The sequence below is a fragment of the Hemitrygon akajei genome, chromosome 13, assembly GCF_048418815.1.
Source record: "Hemitrygon akajei chromosome 13, sHemAka1.3, whole genome shotgun sequence".
In the NCBI taxonomy this organism is placed as follows: Eukaryota; Metazoa; Chordata; class Chondrichthyes; order Myliobatiformes; family Dasyatidae; genus Hemitrygon; species Hemitrygon akajei.
In genome coordinates, this window is record NC_133136.1 from 12,261,460 (window position 1) to 12,274,674 (window position 13,215).

The window sequence follows — 13,215 nt, forward strand, 5'->3', positions numbered from 1 at the left end:
CAGGAGACAGGACACAGAAACCGGATTCTTCGTTGGACACAGGACACAGAAAAGGGAAGCTTCGTCGACATAGGATACAGTACTGAGAGCCAGGGGTCTTTTTTGACATAGGATACTGTTACAGAGCCGGGACTCTTCATTGGACACAGGGCACGGAGCCGGGATGCTTCTTGGACTCAGGAAGACGTCTTGGGGACAGGACACAGTGCCGAGACTCTTGTTTGAGATAGTAGACAGGACACAGAGCTGGGACTATTCCTTGGTCAAAGGACAGAGAACCAGGACACTTCGTTGGACACAGGACACATAACTGGGACACTTCGTTCGACACAGGACACAGAAGCGCGATTCTTCGTTGGACATAGGACACAGAAACTGGTCTCTTCATTGCACACAAGACACAGAAACTGGATTCTTCGTCGGATACAGGACACAGAGCCGGGAATCTTCGTTGAGATACGATACAGCCCACAGTACCGAGACTCTTCTTTGACATAGGAGACAGGACACAGAGCCGGGAATCTCGTCGACATAGGATACAGTACACAGAGCCTGAACTCATTTTTGACACAGGAGACAGGACACAGAACCGGGTCTCTTCGTTGGACACTGGAATACAGGACAGAGAGCCGGGAATCTTTGTTGATATAGGATACAGTACACAGAGCTTGGACTCTTTTTTAACATAGGATACTGTTACAGAGCCGGGACTCTTTGTTGGACACAGGACACAGAACAGGGACTCTTCATTGGGAACAGGACACAGAACCCGTACTCTTCGTTTCACAAAGGGCAGAGAGCCAGGAATCTTCGTCGACATAGGATACAGTACACAGAACAGGGACTCTTCGTTGGACAGAGGACACTGAGCCAGGACTCTTCGTTGGACACAGGACACAGACGCGGGATTCTTCGTTGGACATCGGACACAGAAACGTGTCTCTTCATTGGACACAGGACACAGAAACCGGATTCTTCGTTGGACACAGGACACAGAACCGGGAAACTTCGTCGACATAGGATACAGTACTGAGAGCCAGGAGTCTTTTTTGACATAGGATACTGTTACAGAGCCGGGACTCTTCATTGGACACAGGACACCTAACTAGGACTCTTCGTTGGACACAGGGCACGGAGCCGGGATGCTTCTTGGACTCAGGAAGACGTCTTGGGGACAGGACACAGTGCCGAGACTCTTGTTTGAGATAGTAGACAGGACACAGAGCTGGGACTATTCCTTGGTCAAAGAACAGAGAACCAGGACTCTTCGTTGGACACAGGTCACAGAAGCGGGATTCTTCGTTGAATACAGGACACAGAGCCGGCAATCTTTCTCGATATAGGATACAGTACACAGAGCCGCGTCTCTTCTTTGACATTGGAGACAGGACACCGAACCAGGTCTCTTCGTTGGACACAGTACACCGAACCGGGATTCCTTGTTGGACACAGGACACAGATGCGAGATTCTTCATTTCATTTCGGACACAGAAACGGGTCTCTTCACAGGACACAGGACAGAGCCGGAGTATTCTTGGATACAGGACACAGAGCCGGGACTCTTCTTTGACACTGGAGACAGGATACCGAACCAGGGCTCTTCGTTTGACACAGGACACATAACTGGGACTCTTCGTTGGACACTGGACACAGAAGCGGGATTCTTCGTTGGACATCGGACACAGAGCCGGTTATCTCGTCGACATAGGACACAGTACACAGAGCCTGGAATCATTTTTGACACAGGAGACAGGACACCGACCAGGACTCTTCGTTGGACAAAGGACACCGAACCAGGACTCTTCGATGGACACAGGACAGCGAACCAGGACTCTTCGTTGGACACAGGAAACAGAACCGGGAAACTTCGTCGACATAGGATACAGTACTGAGAGCCAGGGGTCTTTTTTGACATAGAATACTGTTACAGAGCCGGGACTCTTCATTGGACACAGGACACCTAACCAGGACTCTTAGTTGGACACAGGGCACGGAGCCGGGATGCTTCTTGGACTCAGGAAGTCGTCTTGGGGACAGGTCACAGTGCCGAGACACTTGTTTGACATAGGAGACAGGACACAGAGCCGGGAATCTCGTCGACATAGGATACAGTACACAGAGCCTGAACTCATTTTTGACACAGGAGACAGGACACAGAAACCGGATTCTTCGTTGGACACAGGACACAGAAAAGGGAAGCTTCGTCGACATAGGATACAGTACTGAGAGCCAGGGGTCTTTTTTGACATAGGATACTGTTACAGAGCCGGGACTCTTCATTGGACACAGGGCACGGAGCCGGGATGCTTCTTGGACTCAGGAAGACGTCTTGGGGACAGGACACAGTGCCGAGACTCTTGTTTGAGATAGTAGACAGGACACAGAGCTGGGACTATTCCTTGGTCAAAGGACAGAGAACCAGGACACTTCGTTGGACACAGGACACATAACTGGGACACTTCGTTCGACACAGGACACAGAAGCGCGATTCTTCGTTGGACATAGGACACAGAAACTGGTCTCTTCATTGCACACAAGACACAGAAACTGGATTCTTCGTCGGATACAGGACACAGAGCCGGGAATCTTCGTTGAGATACGATACAGCCCACAGTACCGAGACTCTTCTTTGACATAGGAGACAGGACACAGAGCCGGGAATCTCGTCGACATAGGATACAGTACACAGAGCCTGAACTCATTTTTGACACAGGAGACAGGACACAGAACCGGGTCTCTTCGTTGGACACTGGAATACAGGACAGAGAGCCGGGAATCTTTGTTGATATAGGATACAGTACACAGAGCTTGGACTCTTTTTTAACATAGGATACTGTTACAGAGCCGGGACTCTTTGTTGGACACAGGACACAGAACAGGGACTCTTCATTGGGAACAGGACACAGAACCCGTACTCTTCGTTTCACAAAGGGCAGAGAGCCAGGAATCTTCGTCGACATAGGATACAGTACACAGAACAGGGACTCTTCGTTGGACAGAGGACACTGAGCCAGGACTCTTCGTTGGACACAGGACACAGACGCGGGATTCTTCGTTGGACATCGGACACAGAAACGTGTCTCTTCATTGGACACAGGACACAGAAACCGGATTCTTCGTTGGACACAGGACACAGAACCGGGAAACTTCGTCGACATAGGATACAGTACTGAGAGCCAGGAGTCTTTTTTGACATAGGATACTGTTACAGAGCCGGGACTCTTCATTGGACACAGGACACCTAACTAGGACTCTTCGTTGGACACAGGGCACGGAGCCGGGATGCTTCTTGGACTCAGGAAGACGTCTTGGGGACAGGACACAGTGCCGAGACTCTTGTTTGAGATAATAGACAGGACACAGAGCTGGGACTATTCCTTGGTCAAAGAACAGAGAACCAGGACTCTTCGTTGGACACAGGTCACAGAAGCGGGATTCTTCGTTGAATACAGGACACAGAGCCGGCAATCTTTCTCGATATAGGATACAGTACACAGAGCCGCGTCTCTTCTTTGACATTGGAGACAGGACACCGAACCAGGTCTCTTCGTTGGACACAGTACACCGAACCGGGATTCCTTGTTGGACACAGGACACAGATGCGAGATTCTTCATTTCATTTCGGACACAGAAACGGGTCTCTTCACAGGACACAGGACAGAGCCGGAGTATTCTTGGATACAGGACACAGAGCCGGGACTCTTCTTTGACACTGGAGACAGGATACCGAACCAGGGCTCTTCGTTTGACACAGGACACATAACTGGGACTCTTCGTTGGACACTGGACACAGAAGCGGGATTCTTCGTTGGACATCGGACACAGAGCCGGTTATCTCGTCGACATAGGACACAGTACACAGAGCCTGGAATCATTTTTGACACAGGAGACAGGACACCGACCAGGACTCTTCGTTGGACAAAGGACACCGAACCAGGACTCTTCGATGGACACAGGACAGCGAACCAGGACTCTTCGTTGGACACAGGAAACAGAACCGGGAAACTTCGTCGACATAGGATACAGTACTGAGAGCCAGGGGTCTTTTTTGACATAGAATACTGTTACAGAGCCGGGACTCTTCATTGGACACAGGACACCTAACCAGGACTCTTAGTTGGACACAGGGCACGGAGCCGGGATGCTTCTTGGACTCAGGAAGTCGTCTTGGGGACAGGACACAGTGCAGAGACACTTGTTTGACATAGGAGACAGGACACAGAGCCGGGAATCTCGTCGACATAGGATACAGTACACAGAGCCTGAACTCATTTTTGACACAGGAGACAGGACACAGAAACCGGATTCTTCGTTGGACACAGGACACAGAAAAGGGAAGCTTCGTCGACATAGGATACAGTACTGAGAGCCAGGGGTCTTTTTTGACATAGGATACTGTTACAGAGCCGGGACTCTTCATTGGACACAGGGCACGGAGCCGGGATGCTTCTTGGACTCAGGAAGACGTCTTGGGGACAGGACACAGTGCCGAGACTCTTGTTTGAGATAGTAGACAGGACACAGAGCTGGGACTATTCCTTGGTCAAAGGACAGAGAACCAGGACACTTCGTTGGACACAGGACACATAACTGGGACACTTCGTTCGACACAGGACACAGAAGCGCGATTCTTCGTTGGACATAGGACACAGAAACTGGTCTCTTCATTGCACACAAGACACAGAAACTGGATTCTTCGTCGGATACAGGACACAGAGCCGGGAATCTTCGTTGAGATACGATACAGCCCACAGTACCGAGACTCTTCTTTGACATAGGAGACAGGACACAGAGCCGGGAATCTCGTCGACATAGGATACAGTACACAGAGCCTGAACTCATTTTTGACACAGGAGACAGGACACAGAACCGGGTCTCTTCGTTGGACACTGGAATACAGGACAGAGAGCCGGGAATCTTTGTTGATATAGGATACAGTACACAGAGCTTGGACTCTTTTTTAACATAGGATACTGTTACAGAGCCGGGACTCTTTGTTGGACACAGGACACAGAACCGGGACTCTTTGTTTGACATAGGGCAGAGAGCCAGGAATCTTCGTCGACATAGGATACAGTACACAGAGCCTGGAATCATTTTTGACACAGGAGACAGGACACCGACCAGGACTCTTCGTTGGACAAAGGACACCGAACCAGGACTCTTCGATGGACAGAGGACAGCAAACCAGGACTCTTCGTTGGACACAGGAAACAGAACCGGGAAACTTCGTCGACATAGGATACAGTACTGAGAGCCAGGGGTCTTTTTTGACATAGGATACTGTTACAGAGCTGGGACTCTTCATTGGACACAGGACACCTCACCAGGACTCTTAGTTGGACACACGGCACGGAGCCGGGATGCTTCTTGGACGCAGGAAGTCGTCTTGGGGACAGGACACAGTGCCGAGACACTTGTTTGACATAGGAGACAGGACACAGAGACAGGAATCTCGTCCGCATAGGTTACAGTACACAGAGCCTGAACTCATTTTTGACACAGGAGACAGGACACAGAAACCGGATTCTTCGTTGGACACAGGACACAGAAACAGGAAGCTTCGTCGACATAGGATACAGTACTGAGAGCCAGGGGTCTTTTTTGACATAGGATACTGTTACAGAGCCGGGTCTCTTCATTGGACACAGGGCACGGAGCCGGGATGCTTCTTGGACTCAGGAAGACGTCTTGGGGACAGGACACAGTGCCGAGACTCTTGTTTGAGATAGTAGACAGGACACAGAGCTGGGACTATTCCTTGGTCAAAGGACAGAGAACCAGGACACTTCGTTGGACACAGGACACGTAACTGGGACACTTCGTTCGACACAGGACACAGAAGCGCGATTCTTCGTTGGACATAGGACACAGAAACTGGTCTCTTCATTGCACACAAGACACAGAAACTGGATTCTTCGTCGGGTACAGGACACAGAGCCGGGAATCTTCGTTGAGATACGATACAGCACACAGTACCGAGACTCTTCTTTGACATAGAAGACAGGACACAGAGCCGGGAATCTCGTCGACATAGGATACAGTACACAGAGCCTGAACTCATTTTTGACACAGGAGACAGGACACAGAACCGGGACTCTTCGTTGGACACTGGAATACAGGACAGAGAGCCGGGAATCTTTGTTGAAATGGGATACAGTACGCAGATCACGGACTCTTTTTTAACATAGGATACTGTTACAGAGCCGGGACTCTTTGTTGGACACAGGACACAGAACAGGGACTCTTCATTGGGAACAGGACACAGAACCCGTACTCTTCGTTTCACAAAGGGCAGAGAGCCAGGAATCTTCGTCGACATAGGATACAGTACACAGAACAGGGACTCTTCGTTGGACAGAGGACACTGAGCCAGGACTCTTCGTTGGACACAGGACACAGACGCGGGATTCTTCGTTGGACATCGGACACAGAAACGTGTCTCTTCATTGGACACAGGACACAGAAACCGGATTCTTCGTTGGACACAGGACACAGAACCGGGAAACTTCGTCGACATAGGATACAGTACTGAGAGCCAGGAGTCTTTTTTGACATAGGATACTGTTACAGAGCCGGGACTCTTCATTGGACACAGGACACCTAACTAGGACTCTTCGTTGGACACAGGGCACGGAGCCGGGATGCTTCTTGGACTCAGGAAGACGTCTTGGGGACAGGACACAGTGCCGAGACTCTTGTTTGAGATAGTAGACAGGACACAGAGCTGGGACTATTCCTTGGTCAAAGAACAGAGAACCAGGACTCTTCGTTGGACACAGGTCACAGAAGCGGGATTCTTCGTTGAATACAGGACACAGAGCCGGCAATCTTTCTCGATATAGGATACAGTACACAGAGCCGCGTCTCTTCTTTGACATTGGAGACAGGACACCGAACCAGGTCTCTTCGTTGGACACAGTACACCGAACCGGGATTCCTTGTTGGACACAGGACACAGATGCGAGATTCTTCATTTCATTTCGGACACAGAAACGGGTCTCTTCACAGGACACAGGACAGAGCCGGAGTATTCTTGGATACAGGACACAGAGCCGGGACTCTTCTTTGACACTGGAGACAGGATACCGAACCAGGGCTCTTCGTTTGACACAGGACACATAACTGGGACTCTTCGTTGGACACTGGACACAGAAGCGGGATTCTTCGTTGGACATCGGACACAGAGCCGGTTATCTCGTCGACATAGGACACAGTACACAGAGCCTGGAATCATTTTTGACACAGGAGACAGGACACCGACCAGGACTCTTCGTTGGACAAAGGACACCGAACCAGGACTCTTCGATGGACACAGGACAGCGAACCAGGACTCTTCGTTGGACACAGGAAACAGAACCGGGAAACTTCGTCGACATAGGATACAGTACTGAGAGCCAGGGGTCTTTTTTGACATAGAATACTGTTACAGAGCCGGGACTCTTCATTGGACACAGGACACCTAACCAGGACTCTTAGTTGGACACAGGGCACGGAGCCGGGATGCTTCTTGGACTCAGGAAGTCGTCTTGGGGACAGGACACAGTGCCGAGACACTTGTTTGACATAGGAGACAGGACACAGAGCCGGGAATCTCGTCGACATAGGATACAGTACACAGAGCCTGAACTCATTTTTGACACAGGAGACAGGACACAGAAACCGGATTCTTCGTTGGACACAGGACACAGAAAAGGGAAGCTTCGTCGACATAGGATACAGTACTGAGAGCCAGGGGTCTTTTTTGACATAGGATACTGTTACAGAGCCGGGACTCTTCATTGGACACAGGGCACGGAGCCGGGATGCTTCTTGGACTCAGGAAGACGTCTTGGGGACAGGACACAGTGCCGAGACTCTTGTTTGAGATAGTAGACAGGACACAGAGCTGGGACTATTCCTTGGTCAAAGGACAGAGAACCAGGACACTTCGTTGGACACAGGACACATAACTGGGACACTTCGTTCGACACAGGACACAGAAGCGCGATTCTTCGTTGGACATAGGACACAGAAACTGGTCTCTTCATTGCACACAAGACACAGAAACTGGATTCTTCGTCGGATACAGGACACAGAGCCGGGAATCTTCGTTGAGATACGATACAGCCCACAGTACCGAGACTCTTCTTTGACATAGGAGACAGGACACAGAGCCGGGAATCTCGTCGACATAGGATACAGTACACAGAGCCTGAACTCATTTTTGACACAGGAGACAGGACACAGAAACCGGATTCTTCGTTGGACACAGGACACAGAAAAGGGAAGCTTCGTCGACATAGGATACAGTACTGAGAGCCAGGGGTCTTTTTTGACATAGGATACTGTTACAGAGCCGGGACTCTTCATTGGACACAGGGCACGGAGCCGGGATGCTTCTTGGACTCAGGAAGACGTCTTGGGGACAGGACACAGTGCCGAGACTCTTGTTTGAGATAGTAGACAGGACACAGAGCTGGGACTATTCCTTGGTCAAAGGACAGAGAACCAGGACACTTCGTTGGACACAGGACACATAACTGGGACACTTCGTTCGACACAGGACACAGAAGCGCGATTCTTCGTTGGACATAGGACACAGAAACTGGTCTCTTCATTGCACACAAGACACAGAAACTGGATTCTTCGTCGGATACAGGACACAGAGCCGGGAATCTTCGTTGAGATACGATACAGCCCACAGTACCGAGACTCTTCTTTGACATAGGAGACAGGACACAGAGCCGGGAATCTCGTCGACATAGGATACAGTAGACAGAGCCTGAACTCATTTTTGACACAGGAGACAGGACACAGAACCGGGTCTCTTCGTTGGACACTGGAATACAGGACAGAGAGCCGGGAATCTTTGTTGATATAGGATACAGTACACAGAGCTTGGACTCTTTTTTAACATAGGATACTGTTACAGAGCCGGGACTCTTTGTTGGACACAGGACACAGAACTGGGACTCTTTGTTTGACATAGGGCAGAGAGCCAGGAATCTTCGTCGACATAGGATACAGTACACAGAACAAGGACTCTTCGTTGGACAGAGGACACAGAGCCAGGACTCTTTGTAGGACACAAGACACAGAAGCGGGAAACTTCGTCGACATAGGATACAGTACTGAGAGCCAGGAGTCTTTTTTGACATAGGATACTGTTACAGAGCCGGGACTCTTCGTTGGACACAGGGCATGGAGCCGGGATGCTTCTTGGAGTCAGGAAGTCGTCTTGGGGACAGGACACAGTGCCGAGACTCCTGATTGAGATAGTAGACAGGACACAGAGCTGGGACCATTCCTTGGTCAAAGGACAGAGAACCAGGACTCTTCGTTGGACACAGGACACATAACTGGGACTCTTTGTTGGACACAGGACACAGAGGCGAGATTCTTCGTTTTATATCGGACACAGAAGCGGGATTCTTTGTTGCACATCGGACACAGAGCCGGGAATCTCGTCGACATAGGATATAGTACACAGAGCCTGGACTCATTTTTGACATAGGAGACAGGACACCGAACCAGGTCTCTTCGTTGGATACAGGACACAGAGCCGGCAATCTTTCTCGACACAGGATACAGTATACAGAGCCGGGACTCTTCTTTGACATTGGAGACAGGACACCGAACCAGGACTCTTCGTTGGACAGAGGACACCGAACCAGGACTCTTCATTGGACTCAGGACAGCATACCAGGAATCTTCGTTGGACACAGGAAACAGAGCCGAATATCTTCGTCGACATAGGATACAGTATATAGAGCCGGGACTCATCTTTGACATTGGAGACAGGACACTGAACCTGGTCTCTTCGTTGGACACAGGAAACAAAGCCGGGCTGCTTCTTGGACTCATGAAGTCGTCTTGGGGACAGGACACAGTACCGAGACTCTTCTTTGACATAGGAGACAGGACACAGAGCCGGGAATCTTGTCGACATAGGATACAGTACACAGAGCCTGAACTCATTTTTGACACAGGAGACAGGACACAGAACCGGGACTCTTCGTTGGACACTGGAATACAGGACAGAGAGCCGGGAATCTTTGTTGATATAGGATACAGTACACAGAGATCGGACTCTTTTTTAACATAGGATACTGTTACAGAGCCGGGACTCTTTGTTGGACACAGGACACAGAACCGGGACTCTTTGTTTCACATAGGGCAGAGAGCCAGGAATCTTCGTCGACATAGGATACAGTACACAGAACAAGGACTCTTCGTTGGACTGAGGACACAGAGCCAGGACTCTTTGTTGGACACAGGACACTGAAGCGGGATTCTTCGTTGGACATCGAACACAGAAATGAGTCTCTTCATTGGACACAGGACACAGAAACCGGATTTTTCGTTGGACACAGGACACAGAACCGGGAAACTTCGTCGACATAGGATACAGTACTGAGAGCCAGGAGTCTTTTTTGACATAGGATACAGTACACAGAGCCGGGGCTCTTCGTTGCACACAGGACACCTAACCAGGACTCTTCGTTGGACACAGGACACAGAGTCGGGATTCTTCATCTTACATCGGAAACAGAAACGTGTCTCTTCATTGGACACATGACATAGAACTCGGATTCTTCTTTCGAAACAGGACACAGAGCCGGGAATCTTTGACGACATAGGATACAGTACACAGAGCCAGGGCTCTTTTTTGACATAGGATACTGTTACAGAGACGTGACTCTTCGTTGGACACAGGACACCTAACCAGGACTCTTCGTTGGACACAGGGCACGGAGCCGGGATGCTTCTTGGACTCAGGAAGACGTCTTGGGGACAAGACACAGAGCCGAGTCTCTTGTTTGAGATAGTAGACAGGACACAGAGCTGGGCCTATTCCTTGGTCAAAGGACAGAGAACCAGGACTCTTCTTTGGACACAGGACACATAACTGGGACTCTTCGTTGGACACAGGACACAGAAGCGGGATTCTTCTTTGACACTGGAGACAGGATACCGAACCAGGGCTCTTCGTTTGACACAGGACACATAACTGGGACTCTTCATTGGACACAAGACACAGAAGCGGGATTCTTCGTTGGACATCGGACACAGAGCCGGGAATCTCGTCGACATAGGATACAGTACACAGATCCTGGAATCATTTTTGACACAGGAGACAGGACACCGACCAGGACTCTTCGTTGGACTCAGGACAGCATCCCAGGTATCTTCGTTGGACACAGGAAACAGAGCCGAATATCTTCGTCGACATAGGATACAGTATATAGAGCCGGGACTCATCTTTGACATTGGAGACAGGACACTGAACCTGGACTCTTCGTTGGACACAGGAAACAAAGCCGGGCTGCTTCTTGGACTCATGAAGTCGTCTTGGGGACAGGACACAGTACCGAGACTCTTCTTTAACATAGGAGACAGGACACAGAGCCGGGAATCTCATCGACATAGGATACAGTACACAGAGCCTGAACTCATTTTTGACACAGGAGACAGGACACAGAACCGGGACTCTTCGTTGGACACTGGAATACAGGACAGAGAGCCGGGAATCTTTGTTGATATAGGATACAGTACACAGAGCTTGGACTCTTTTTTAACATAGGATACTGTTACAGAGCCGGGACTCTTTGTTGGACACAGGACACAGAACCGGGACTCTTCATTGGGAACAGGACACAGAACCCGTACTCTTCGTTTGACATAGGGCAGAGAGCCAGGAATCTTCATCGACATAGGATACAGTGCACAGAACAGGGACTCTTTGTTGGACAAAGTCACAGAGCCAGGACTCTTCGTTGGACACAGGACACAGAAGCCGGACACTTCGTTGAACATCGGACACAGAAACGGGTCTCTTCATTGGACACAGGACACAGAAACCGGATTCTTCGTTGGACACACAACACAGAACCGGGAAACTTCGTCGACATAGGATACAGTACTGAGAGCCAGGTGTCTTTTTTGACATAGGATACTGTTACAGAGCCGGGACTCTTCGTTGGACACAGGACACCTAACCAGGACTCTTCGTTGGACACAGGGCACGGAGCCGGGATGCTTCTTGGAGTCAGGAAGTCGTCTTGGGGACAGGACACAGTGCCGAGACTCCTGATTGAGATAGTAGACAGGACACAGAGCTGGGACCATTCCTTGGTCAAAGGACAGAGAACCAGGACTCTTCGTTGGACACAGGACACATAACTGGGACTCTTCGTTGGACACAAGACACAGAGGCGAGATTCTTCGTTTTATATCGGACACAGAAGCGGGATTCTTTGTTGCACATCGGACACAGAGCCGGGAATCTCGTCGACATAGGATACAGTACACAGAGCCTGGACTCATTTTTGACATAGGAGACAGGACACCGAACCAGGTCTCTTCGTTGGATACAGGACACAGAGCCGGCAATCTTTCTCGACATAGGATACAGTATACAGAGCCGGGACTCTTCTTTGACATTGGAGACAGGACACCTAACCAGGACTCTTCGTTGGACAGAGGACACCGAACCAGGACTCTTCATTGGACTCAGGACAGCATACCAGGTATCTTCGTTGGACACAGGAAACAGAGCCGAATATCTTCGTCGACATAGGATACAGTATATAGAGCTGGGACTCATCTTTGACATTGGAGACAGGACACTGAACCTGGTCTCTTCGTTGGACACAGGAAACAAAGCCGGGCTGCTTCTTGGACTCATGAAGTCATCTTGGGGACAGGACACAGTACCGAGAATCTTCTTTGTCATAGGAGACAGGACACAGAGCCGGGAATCTTGTCGACATAGGATACAGTACACAGAGCCTGAACTCATTTTTGACACAGGAGACAGGACACAGAACCGGGACTCTTCGTTGGACACTGGAATACAGGACAGAGAGCCGGGAATCTTTGTTGATATAGGATACAGTACACAGAGCTCGGAATCTTTTTTAACATAGGATATTGTTACAGAGCCGGGACTCTTTGTTGGACACAGGACACAGAACCGCGACTCTTCTTTGGGAACAGGACACAGAACCCGTAATCTTCGTTTGACATAGGGCAGAGAGCCGGGAATCTTTGTTGATATAGGATACAGTACACAGAGCTCGGACTCTTTTTTTACATAGGATACTGTTACAGAGCCGGGACTCTTTGTTGGACACAGGACACATAACTGGGACTCTTCGTTGGACACAGGACACAGAGGCGAGATTCTTCATTTTATATCGGACACAGAAGCGGGATTCTTTGTTGCACATC